Source organism: Ricinus communis, chromosome 7, assembly GCF_019578655.1.
Source record: "Ricinus communis isolate WT05 ecotype wild-type chromosome 7, ASM1957865v1, whole genome shotgun sequence".
Classification (NCBI taxonomy): Eukaryota; Viridiplantae; Streptophyta; class Magnoliopsida; order Malpighiales; family Euphorbiaceae; genus Ricinus; species Ricinus communis.
Window position 1 is genome coordinate 8,189,003 of NC_063262.1, and position 12,465 is coordinate 8,201,467.

The window sequence follows — 12,465 nt, forward strand, 5'->3', positions numbered from 1 at the left end:
TAAATTTAAGGTTTTATTATAATAGTACTTGGGTTTATAATCCAAGATTGAACTATGTAGGTGGTGATGTGGAGGTTGTGTATAAGTTTGATATTGATTATTTGTGCTATAATGACATTAAGAGTAAATATGAGGAACATTTAAGAATCTGAAATGTAAAAAAATATTTGTGTTAGAGGTTGGGAAAAAGTTGAAGGATGGACTGTATTTAGTTGATGATGATGAGTCCATTAGGAGAGTTATGAACTACATAAGAAAGAATTCTTGGGTAGGGGAAGTAGAGTTCTATATTGACCATTGTATGAATGACCCTATATTTAAGCCAAGGTTATTAGCCATTGAAGGACCTGAGCTAGTTGGGGCTAAGGGTGCTGCTAGTAGGTTTGGGCTTAATGCAATTGTGGTTGATGGTTATGCTAGTAGGGCTGGGCCTGATGCAGTTGGGGCTGGAGGGTGATCTAGTTGGGCTTGGGGCTGATGCAAGTGGAGCTGAGCCTGATATAGAAGGGGCTAGGACTGATGCAAATGAGGCTATGGCATTGTTTGAGGAGCTTGATGGAGGTACTAAGGGTAATGCTCATATACCTACACAATGCAACCACTTTAGTATTGGTGAGGAGAGTCAATCACAAAGTTATATAGGGCCAGAAAGGTATGTGAGTGATGAGAAAGCTAGGGACAATGATGATGAGGATGAAAGCAATGCAAGTGAGGATGAAAGTGATGAAGAGTCAATTGATTTAGATGAGACAAAAGTTCCTAAAGAAAGAGTTAATTATGATGAGGATGGTGGGAAAAGGGTTTTTATGCTAGGCATGAAATTGGTTCTATTGTAGAGGCAAGAATAGCTATAGCAAATTATGCTATCAAATTAGGATATAAGTTAAAAATCAATTCAAATGAACCTGCTAGATTAAAAATGAAGTGTGTGAGTGAGGATAGTTGCCCTTTCTTTATGTTTATTTTTAAAGATTTGTAAGAATCTTGGTTTAGCAGTCAAAACATTGGTTGAGAAACATAGGTGCTTTAGGCAGTTTTTTATCCTAAGTGCTAGTGGTACCTTCATGGCTAAGTACTTCAAGGATAAGGTGTACAAGAAGCCTTTAATCTCTATGGCAGAAATGAAGAGTGAGGTAGAAAGAAACTTGAAAATCAATGTGAGTTTTCACATATATAAAAAGGCCAAAAGAATGATGATGATTGAACTTGATGGAAGTTTTAGTATTGAATTCAGTTATTTAGAGGCATATACTGCAACACTGAAAAGGTCAAATCCTGGTACAAAGACAGAAATAGAGTTATGTAGAGAAGAGTTAAAAGAAGGTAGAAGGTAGAACGATTTTTAGGAGAATATTTATGAAGTCTGATGCTTGTAAGAGAAATTGGATTGGGGATTGTAGACCTATACTTAGTCTTGATGGTTGTTTTTTAGAAGGAGTATGCAAGGGTCAATTACTAACTACTGTGGGAATTGATGGAGATAATCAAGTTGTACCAGTAGCTTGGGCAGTTAATAATAAGGAAAATAAGCTAATTAGAGGTGGTTCCTTTGTTGCTACACAAGAGTTACAGTTTGGAGATGGAGCCACCCTTATTCTCATATTAGACATGCAAAGAGTATGATAATTCTTCACTTATTTCCCTTGAACTTAATTTAGGTATTTAATTATTGATATGAATAATCAGTTGTTGATTATGTTTTTACTGTAGGGAATAATTAATGCTGTTAATGTTGTGCTCCCCCAAGCATCGTTTGCGATGCATATTTATGCTAATTGGAGTAAAAATGGAGAGGTAGAGAGTTTAAAAAGAAGTTCTAGACTTTTGCTTGGAGCACATATCAAGAAGATTTTAAGGCCAAGTTGGAAGCCCTTGGAAGCTGTCACGGCCCGAGCTGTGGGCCCATGACCGGCACTAGGGAATGGATAGGTGTAAGGCCACTGAATTCCGTAGTAAGCCTGACACTCACTGACTTAAAATAAATCTCATATAAAATTATTGATGCCACAATTTATCTTAACCGTTAAATTTTACATATTTTATTCGGTCTGCCAGAAGAAATAGGCGAGACCTGAAACTATATAGAATTACAACAGATAATTCTATTAATTCTACTGCGGAAAATTTAAGATTTTTTTACAAGTTAACATATCAAATCAATTACATCACCCGATGATGAAGGATCGGGTTGCTAGATAAGAGCCGCGGGAAGACTAATAATCACAGATCTGAAAAATAATGAAATTGAGAGTGTCAGTCTTGAGAGTGAGTTAAAATCATATATCCAAGGAAAAATAGTTACAAACACTTCAATAACACATTTATTTATTTTGAAATAAACATTAAGTCATGCAACAATATTAAATAAAAATAAAAATATAACCTTCACATACAACGGGTCGGGGTACCTCAGCAAAACCCTACTCTCAACACTAACATCTCGACTAATCTCAACACTAACATCTCAACTTTCTCATTCTAATAGAACTGGCGCCCAGAGAGCGAAGCTCGACCAGGGTCCTTAAATCCAGTTCAGCTACTAATTATCACTAACACTCTTAGCCTTTCAGCTCTCTTACTCCAATAAGACTGACGCTCAGAGAGTGAAGCTCGACCAAGGTCCTTAACTCCAGTCTGGTCACTTAGGTTTCCAAATAAGCCGGCGCCCAGAGAGCAATACTCGACCAAGGACCTTTACTCCGGCAAACACACTCTACTAAGCCTAGAGAGCAATGCTCGACCAGGGCAAGCCTAAATTTACCCCTTTTTTTAAATTTACCATTTTACCTATTTTCTATCACTCTCGAATTTATACCGGTGCACTCATCAAAATAGTATATTCTACTGTTGTCCTATCTCGAGTAAACACAAAATTGATAAAATCGTAATGTAGAGAAAATGAAACATATATATAACTGTACATAACTAAATAATCAAAATATTAATCATTTAATCAGATATATCATATAAAATATTAGCATGACATACGTAAGCAGATATATGACTTTAACTTATAGCTTTGACGACCTCCTAGCTCTGCGCCGATACCTAGGGTGGAGCGAGCCGAACTGACGGATTTATCTAATCACGCAAAACAATTAATCAATAATGCTGAAACAGTTGACAATTAATCATAGGTCTAGATCCTTAGGACTGACTGTCTAAAAATTTCGACTCGGGTAAATTCTACCGAAAATTCGGTAGAACCTCCCCTACAATATAAACATTTACCCCCCGTAAAACGAGTCCAGGACCTGCCAGAAAACACTTCAAATATTCAACAATTCATTTTAACGGGAGTTGGGTCCTTGAGACTTCACTAATTTCCTGACTCCACCACACATTCCAAAACACAACCTAAGGCAGGCAGTCCGACAAATAAATATTTTAACACATAATATTTTCTAATGGTCAACACAATTCAATAAGCATATAATTTTACCAAAGAATTCTAAAATCAACGGGTCAGAGAATTACCGAGACGCTTGATCGCTCGGTCGACTCGCCTCCAGCTATCGGAGTCCGATCAACGATCTGAACACACCAACAGACTCGAAACGACGCATTGATGACAATCCCTGCTTCCGATCTTCCGATCCGGCCCCTGATCATCCGGAGAGATTTACGAACAATCTCGATCGTCGATTTGCAAACGGAGTCCGATCGCCACGAAAACGGTGCCATTGCGAAGCTTGAGCTGAGGAGAGTCCGGATATGTCCTCTGATCATCCATCCCTCGCCGAAGCTCACCGGAAAAGCCGAAAAACGTGGCTGCCACCCACTTTCTCTCTCCACCACGAACTTTCATTTCCGGCCACCATTCGCGTCGCCGCTGTAGCCAAAAGAAAGCTCACACCGAGGGGAGTCGATTGCCACCCGACTCGGCCGCCAACGCAGCCAAAAACTCCCTGAATGGCATCCGGAAGTCGCTGCCTTCCTCCTCGCGCGTGCTGCTGTCGCTGCCCGTTGGTGCCGCTGCCGCTGCACTTGCCGACGCTAGCTGCTTCGTCGGCCAGCGTGCCGCACCCCGACGGTCGGCCATCGACGACCGCAGCCCCAAATTTTCCTTCTCCACTGCGCCTTCTCTCTCCCCCGATCTTTTCCTTTCTTTTCTTTTCTTTTCTTTTTCCTTTTCATATGGACAATTGGTCCCCAAACTTTTCTTCCTTACCATTTAGTCCCTCAACTTTTTTAATTACAACAATTTTGTCCTGTAGAAATTCTAATTAACCCCTAAACTTATTTTTAGCTTTTCAATTAAACCCCTAACTATTTAATTTGAGCCAAATTAGAATTATTGAAAATAGACAATTACATGTTTACCCTTACTTTTAAATATAAAATTACCAAAAATCCCTTGACGACATATTTAATTATAAAAATACCAAACATATAAATTTTCATTAAAATCCCATATTAGTAAAATTATACTTTTAATCCTTATTCCAAAATAATTTCCAATTTAGTCCTAACACAATTAATTTAATTAATCAATTTGCTAAATATTTTCTAATTTAAAATTTAACACCACTAGCTAATTAAAATGCCTTTTTTTCAATAAATCTTTTATAAAATATCCTTTACAAATTCTTCCATAACTCTCAATTATAGAATTTAATTTATATATATTCATTTGGGGGAAAATTTGATTAACCAAAAATATTATTTATTTCTCATAGAATTTACTTAATTAATTCCTTAAAAATCAAACTAATAGGATATAGAAAATAACTCTTTTATTTGTCTAGCATTAAGATTTCCATTTAATCATTCCAATTTAAACCAAATAAAAATAAAGTAAAATTTATTTAAATAAAAGATTAATTATTAATTATTATTAATATTATCATTATTAAAAAAAAATTTCAGGTATTACAGAAGCGTAAATAAAAAGGCTGCAGAAGACCTCATGAGATATCCTCCACACAATTAGTGTAAGACTTATTTTAATAGTAGGAGTAAATGCTACATGGTTGATAATAACATAAGTGAAGTTTTAATTCATTGGATTTTAATTGCTAGACACAAACTAATTGTGTTTATGCTGGAGACATTAGGCTACAAACTATGGGTAAAATTAAGGACAATAAGAAGTTATGTGAGAAATGGTATAATGACTTGAGTCCCTCTTATATGATATTGTATCAAGACAACAAAGAACTTGTTGTAGGTTGTAGAGTGGTTTTTAATAGGGACGTAGGTTATGAAATCGGAGAAGGAGATTATGCATACTGTGTTTTGGATAGGCATTTGTGTACCTTTAAGGCATGGGACCTAACTGGAATTCAAACCCTTTATGCTATTTATGCCCTATACAACTCAAAGGTTGACCCTATCTCTGATATTAACTAGTTTTACTATTAATCTACCCTACCTGGCAAAGTACCAATACCCTTTACTACCTGTACCTGGAAAGAAATTTATGAAGCTTGATGAACACCAACCCATAAAATCTCTACCATTTGTAAAGATGAGTAACAGACTAAGCAGAAGAGAGTGAGGGCAAGCGACGAGTCACATGCCCCAAGTCAAGGTTCTAAAATGTCCAAGAAAGATAAAAAACAATATTGTATATTATGTAAGAAAGAAGGACACAATAGGAGCTGATGCTCAAATAAAGGTAACCAAGTTAGCCTTTATTAGTTTTTAATTTAATTTAATTTTAATTATTATTATGTTAAATTAATTTCAATTAATTTCATTTATACTAAGGTTTTTGAGAGTAGACCCTGCACCAATTGGATCCAGACAAGATAGGGTCAATACAAGATCTAGCAAAAATATACCAAGAGGCAACACTGCACCAAGTAGCAGCAATCAACCAAGAGTCAACATTGCGCTAAGTAGCAGTAGTGGTACTTAGTCAGAGGTAACAACTCGAAGTATGGGAGGAACTTGTGTTAGGGGTAGAAGAAGTCAAATAATAGGTTATGACTGCCATGTTCACCTCAATAAAAAGGAAGACTACTTACAATGTAAGTGCTTCTGCTGTCTATTTTGTGACTGCTTATAGATCAATGTGCTTTCTGCTTGATATTATAAGTTCGTATTTTTGTAGCCTGGCTTGCCCAGTGAGAGAGTAATTGCAGAAGGTGAGGAGGAAATGCTAGTTCATACTAATCTTGTTGTGAGATTTGCAATCCCTAATGAAAGAGACATAAAGAGAGGACAAGCTAGAGGAAGTTCTGGGACTACTTTACAAAGGATTGAGAGGACTATCAGCTTCAGAGGAGTTGGATCAGAGCTCACCTATGCAACTGACCTTCCATTTCAACGTCCAGGCTTGCAATGGAGAGGAAAAGCTACCTTAACTGCAAGGCAATTGCTGGAGCAGGTGGAAAGAAGGAAAGGCCAAGTTCACAAGAGTAATAATTCTCATGCAACTAGATAACAAATTTAAGGGTTTAATAGTTTTGTGTTTCGGAAAAGCCACTTCAGTTTTGGTTATTACTTGTGCTACTATTGCTTTTGGTTTTTGCAAGCACATGGATGCTTCTTTTACGAATCTCATTGTTATTAAACATTATGTGATAAGTTTGCAATGAATTATATGTTTATAATTTGAAGATAGATTTATGTTTATAAATCTTATTAAGACAGATTGATGTTAGACATATTTCATTTCTTATTATAAATTGAAGTTTTCAGCTGCCCAACATTCACATTAAAGAAAAATGTAAAGAAATTGATAATAAACTGGGCAAAACAATTAATTTTTATCTTCATTGGATTATTTTAAATCATATATTGCTATTGCTTTAACAAATACCCAACTACAAATTTATAACTATCTAAATCTAAAGCAGTATATAAACTACTAAAGAATAGACAACTTAAAACAATCACAGCATATGCCCTGAACAACTTCCTTCATGCCTTCTCAGCCTTGTCCATAGTAGATCTTTTCAAGCTCTTTATCTCTCTCCATATATTGCCAATTTTATTATCCAACTCCAAATCTGATGCAACACCTTTGTCCATTGCCTTTAACTGTTTATTTTCAGCTAACAATACCTTGTTCTCTAATTTCAGATCATTGATTATTTCATTTACCCTAGCACTTAATGCATCATCATACCACTCAAAATATCCACAACCTAAACTGTAAATTCAATCAAATAAATCCACAAGCATTTACTTACCACTGCTGCCAAACAAATTATAAATTTAAAAATGGACATCTTATCTTATAATTAGGGCACCCAAAAATCCATGATGTTCACCTGGGTGCCTTCACCTTCATACCTCTGTCTCTACACTTGTAGAATTTTGGTTGTCCTTCAGAAAGAATTTTTTTGTTTGATCACCTTTTAGAGCTTGCTGAGGAGGAAGAAGAAGAAGCCATCGATCTAATGCCGCAAAATCTCCTTGACTTTTTTCCCCTTACCCAATTTTTAATTTCAATTTTAGGATTAGCTACCGTTAATATGATGCCAGATCAGCTGAGGGAAACATCTGTTTAATCCTATAAGAAGCCCCGTCTAATTAAGGGCTTAGATGAAGCAACAATGTCTTATCATGTATCTTTCCGCCAAAAATAAAATTAGGGGCTTATGTGCTTCTCGCTCAAAACGTTAGGAAATATGCACATTTGCCCTTAAATCAACAGAAAGAGCATTACAAATGAAAGAAGGAGAGGTAGCACCACGCTCTCCATGATCAGACTGCAGACATGATTAGCTGACCGTCTAACAAACAAGAGTTTGCAATTGACTAAGTCGTTAATTAGCTGATATAATCTTTAACTAGAGAACCAAAAATAGAGCGATCTTCAGTAGGCTTTGTTAGAGCTTGCACCAGAATTTGCCAATCTGATTCAAAGATAATAATAGCTAGGCCATAGCTTTTAGCCCAACTGAAGATCCTTATAAGAGGCTGCTTTAGCAACATGATTTAGTGGGCAACAGAGGAGACCATTCTTTGAAGCAATTACAGAACTAGAATCATCTCTAATTACAAGATCAAAACTAATATTAAAAAATTAAATAATTCACAACAAAAAGATTATGAAAAGATCTTAATTTAGCTACTACTCACACGTGGTCTGTATTTAGCCACTATTAACGACTATTTTGCTACCTTCTTGAGACTAATGACCAAATACATAGCATATAGATACCAATAACGAGCAAAGCAATAGCAACTAGTATAAGTGGTCGCTGATTCGAATACCAAAATTAGCAGAGGATTTAATGACTACTAATTATGAATTGCTCTTTGATCAACATCCAATATAGCGTCTGAGTTAGCGATCACATAAAAATGGTTGCTAACTTAAATATAGTGGCAACATGCTACATGGTTGCTTTTCATATTGCGCTATTGTTTCATTTAACGTTTTCAAAACAAAGACCATTTTTTGCTTCCACATACTATGGTTGCTACTTTTACAATTGTAAAATTAACATAACATTAATAATAATGATAAATTTGGTTTCTTTTAGTGTCAATAATAATGATAATAGTATATTATTATTATTATTATTATTATTATTATTATTTATCTATATATTTTAGAGTATTAGGAAAAAAAAAAATTAAAGTAGCCAAGTATATATTTAGATATCTAATATGACTTGACAATTTTTGGCACAGAATAAAGTTCAATTTGGCTCCTAAACATACTGGAGACCGGATAAATCCTAAATACTTCTTTTTAGCTAATTTAACACAAAACTTACTATTTTTAGTACAATTAACCCAAATTTTTAGATGTAAAATAGCGTGGCATACATTCCAACTTTTAGATGTGTTGGTCTCTCCACTTCTTTTTCTTTTGTTGATTAATAATTTGCTCAATCAAAGACTATGAGAAGTAGCTCATGAATGGTACAGCAATTCAGTTGAAAATAAAAGGTACGAAGCTAGAGTTAAAAGACACATTTTGTAGAACCAAAAAGAGATGAAAAGCAGGTTGATGGTATTTCTTTTCTTTTTTTTTTTTATTTTTTTTTTATTTAGCTTGATAATATCAGAGGTTTGATTGAATTTTCACACACTGGGCTCTTTTCCTTTTATATATATAGCAATCTTTTTGCAATGATTTTTTTTTTAGTTACACAATTGAAATAATATGGTTGATGAAGGTAAATTTAAGAAAAAAAGAAAAAAGAATAAAAATAAGCACTTTTGATCTTCATGACTGAAGAGAGACAAGACTTTTTTTAGTTTTAATTATTGAATAAAAGCATTTACTCTCGTTAGGAAGGCTGTGACTGCCATGCATTGGCTTTTGGGTTGAAGTGGACCAAAATTAACAAATTTTGTGCTAAATTGGACAATAAAAGTTAAAATAGTCGATTTGGTGTTCTGCAATAAGTTTAGGGGCCAAACTGAAACTTATTTCTTTTTGGCATATTAATCTTCTTATGAATGTGGTGGTGGAAATAAGACTCCAGTTTCCAAAAATATTTTATATTATTGATGAGACATATTTGGGTTAACAAAATAAGATGGGATATTTTGTATATTGGATTCCTATATAAAATTTTAGTTACGCTCAGTGAACCGATGTATAAATAATTCACATCTGATATTTCTAAAACTTGAAATATAAAAGTTTCTGAATATACATGTAATAATTAACTAATTGTAATATATAAACATTATTTTATTTTATAGAAATATTTTTATCAAAAAAAATTATATGAATAGTGATGATATCTAATTTTTAAATTTATTGCATTATTAGTATAATAAAATAATTAATTTTATAATTAATAGTATATTATTTATATTTACCAATGTATTTAATAATTAATTAATAAATTTCCAAAGTACTTTTTATAAGTTATGGATCTAAATTTATCAAATTAACGTTTGACAATTTTGCTAATATATTATAAAATTATTCTATATTTAACTATCAACAGTAATTTTTTAATTTATTTAATTACTAAAAATCCTGTAAAAATATTAATATAGTATTAAATAGAGTTATCTAACAATTCAATCTGATAGCGAAATCTGTCAAGTAGTAGTAGGAATAGAAAAAAAAAATAGGAATACATATAAAAAAGTACCTTTTCGTCTTACTATTTAACAATTTGAAATGTGTCTCTTTTTTAGACAAATGAGGTATGTGATTAAGAATTATGATATGAGCAAATATTTCATCCTTAGAAAATATTGATTAGCAAGGATTTAGTTATCTTTACTCTGATCATCGGTCACTATCATATATTCCGAGTTTCAATTTAATAATATAAAATGTCATTGTTTAACTGTTAAATTGATCTCATTAGATCAATAACTTCTTAAACCGTGATTTAAAGATCAAATAATAAAATTAGAAGTTATTAAACTTCAAATTCATATTATCAAATACAAAAAATTTGATAATGATGGCCGATCAAAGTAAATATGATTAAATTCTTATAAATCAAGACTTTTTAATGATGAGATATTTTTTTTCTATAATTTGTAATCACATATTTTTATTTATCTAAAAACAACCACATGTTTAAATTGTAAAGCATTAACCACATTACACTTACTTGTACTTATATCAAACAATTAATCCACATTATAATTGCAATCTCTTATGCTTTCTTGTCCTTACATAGGCTATGTTAGTTGTCCATATTCTAATTGGATTATAGCAATTCATTAGATGCAACTTTCAATTTTATTGGTCTTATCTTTTTTGTTTTAAACATGATAACCTAGTTCTAGCAGACTTTGTATTTTACTCATATATGATTTTATAATCTTGAGATGTTCTTCACAATTTGATTGTTTGATAGTGAGTGATCGATTTTTACTATTTATCAATTCATATGAAAATAATTTCATTTTATTTTAATAAAATATAAAATCATGAAATATTAAAAATTTTATTAAATTAAATATTTTCTTAACTTATTATTTTAATAGTTATTATTTACTAACACATCACACAGAATTTTAGCAATTAAAAATTCATTTAGGTTAAAAAAGATATCAAAGATATCAAAATGTGGTTAGTCAAAATTATACATATAAATAATTTTATATGAAAATTTCAATTCTAGTCTTTTAGACAAAAAATATTTATAAAATATAATAATAGCAGTCAGTAATATGCTAGCAAACCACAACTAATTATATATATAATATCTATACTTATATACACGAACTGGAGTTGACATTTAATTGAGCTAATTGTCGATCTAATAACTAAATTTTACACTATATTTTAAATTGGGTACCCAACTTTTATTTATTTCATTTTAATAACTAAATTTTAAAATTTTCAATTATTTATGCCTATGTAGCAATCAGAAAATAACATAGCAAACAACTAAACGCCATACCATTTAAATAGTGGACTCTATTTTTTATCCTAACCATATCCCACTATTTCTTTAACTTGCAACCCTAACCTTAAAATTTACCCACTAACTTTTATTAATACTTCCTTTTTCTTTTCTTTTCTTTGCATTCTCCATATTCTTTTATTCTGTTGCACTCTTTCTTTTCTTCTTCATAGAGTGAGTCTCTTTCTTAATCCAAAGACAAAGGACAAAGGACAAAGGACAACAAGACTTACAGTATGACGATCTTTTGGATTCAAAGGCTGTCCGGAGAAAAATGACTAGATCGTGTTTCATCTCATTCTTAAATATATTTGCATCTAGTTAATGGTTTTTTAGTAGACAGAAAGAGACTTATAGTAATGATTTTATTATTAATAATAATATAGCATTCACATTCATAGTATTCAAAATCATACAATATATATCATGGCTTACTAAACCAACATCTAAACTATAATCTAAACCCAACAGCCCCATAACTTGCATCTTTTACTGCTCACTATAGCTCATCATATTACTGAAATATCTTCCCACCAGGTAATAGTAAACTTATTATCTTAAACTATTTACAAACAACAACCTTTCTAGCACCTTGTTATAGAAGATATAATTTTATTTATCTCCTAAATAATATATATCTCTTGTATTTGTCTCTTACTATACATGTTTCTATTTTATATAATATTTGTTTTCTTTTTAGTTTGTATTGTAAGGAGTCTTACAAAGGAGAGTCTATATAAGTCCTTGTACTTGAGTAATTCAATGAGAAAGTGAACATTGAATCAAAGTTTTGGAAGCTTTTAAATAGATAAAAAGAAAAGCATCTAAGAGAGGATATTTTCACAACTGGAAATCCTCTAGCAAAGGAAATTCTCATGGCTAAGTTCCTTGTTGGATTTAAGATGCCTATCCTAAATTCCTATAATGGCCTAAGAGATCCGGAGAGTTATGTTTCAAATTTTCAAACTAAGATGGTATTGTAGGATGTATCAGATTCAATCCTATGTAGAGTTTTCCTTACAATACTGAAAGATGCTGCTCAAAAGTGGTATTAGATCTTAGCCGTGGAGTCCATGCAGGACTTTAAGCAATTAGCTTTAGCTTACCGAGCACGATTCATTACTAGTATCCCTTTGAAGAAGAAGTCTAGCGATCTTAAAAAGTGAGC

At 32.5% G+C, this 12,465-nt stretch overlaps 1 long non-coding RNA gene across 1 annotated transcript; it reads right to left on the reverse strand.

Annotated features, from left to right (window-relative positions):
- Positions 1–1,973: 1,973 nt before the first annotated feature.
- On the reverse strand, positions 1,974–4,259 carry LOC125370523. The gene is made up of 2 exons (XR_007216558.1): positions 3,478–4,259; positions 1,974–2,228 (listed from the first exon to the last, which is right to left on the reverse strand). It is a non-coding gene; the product is annotated as an uncharacterized LOC125370523 (long non-coding RNA).
- Positions 4,260–12,465: the final 8,206 nt, after the last annotated feature.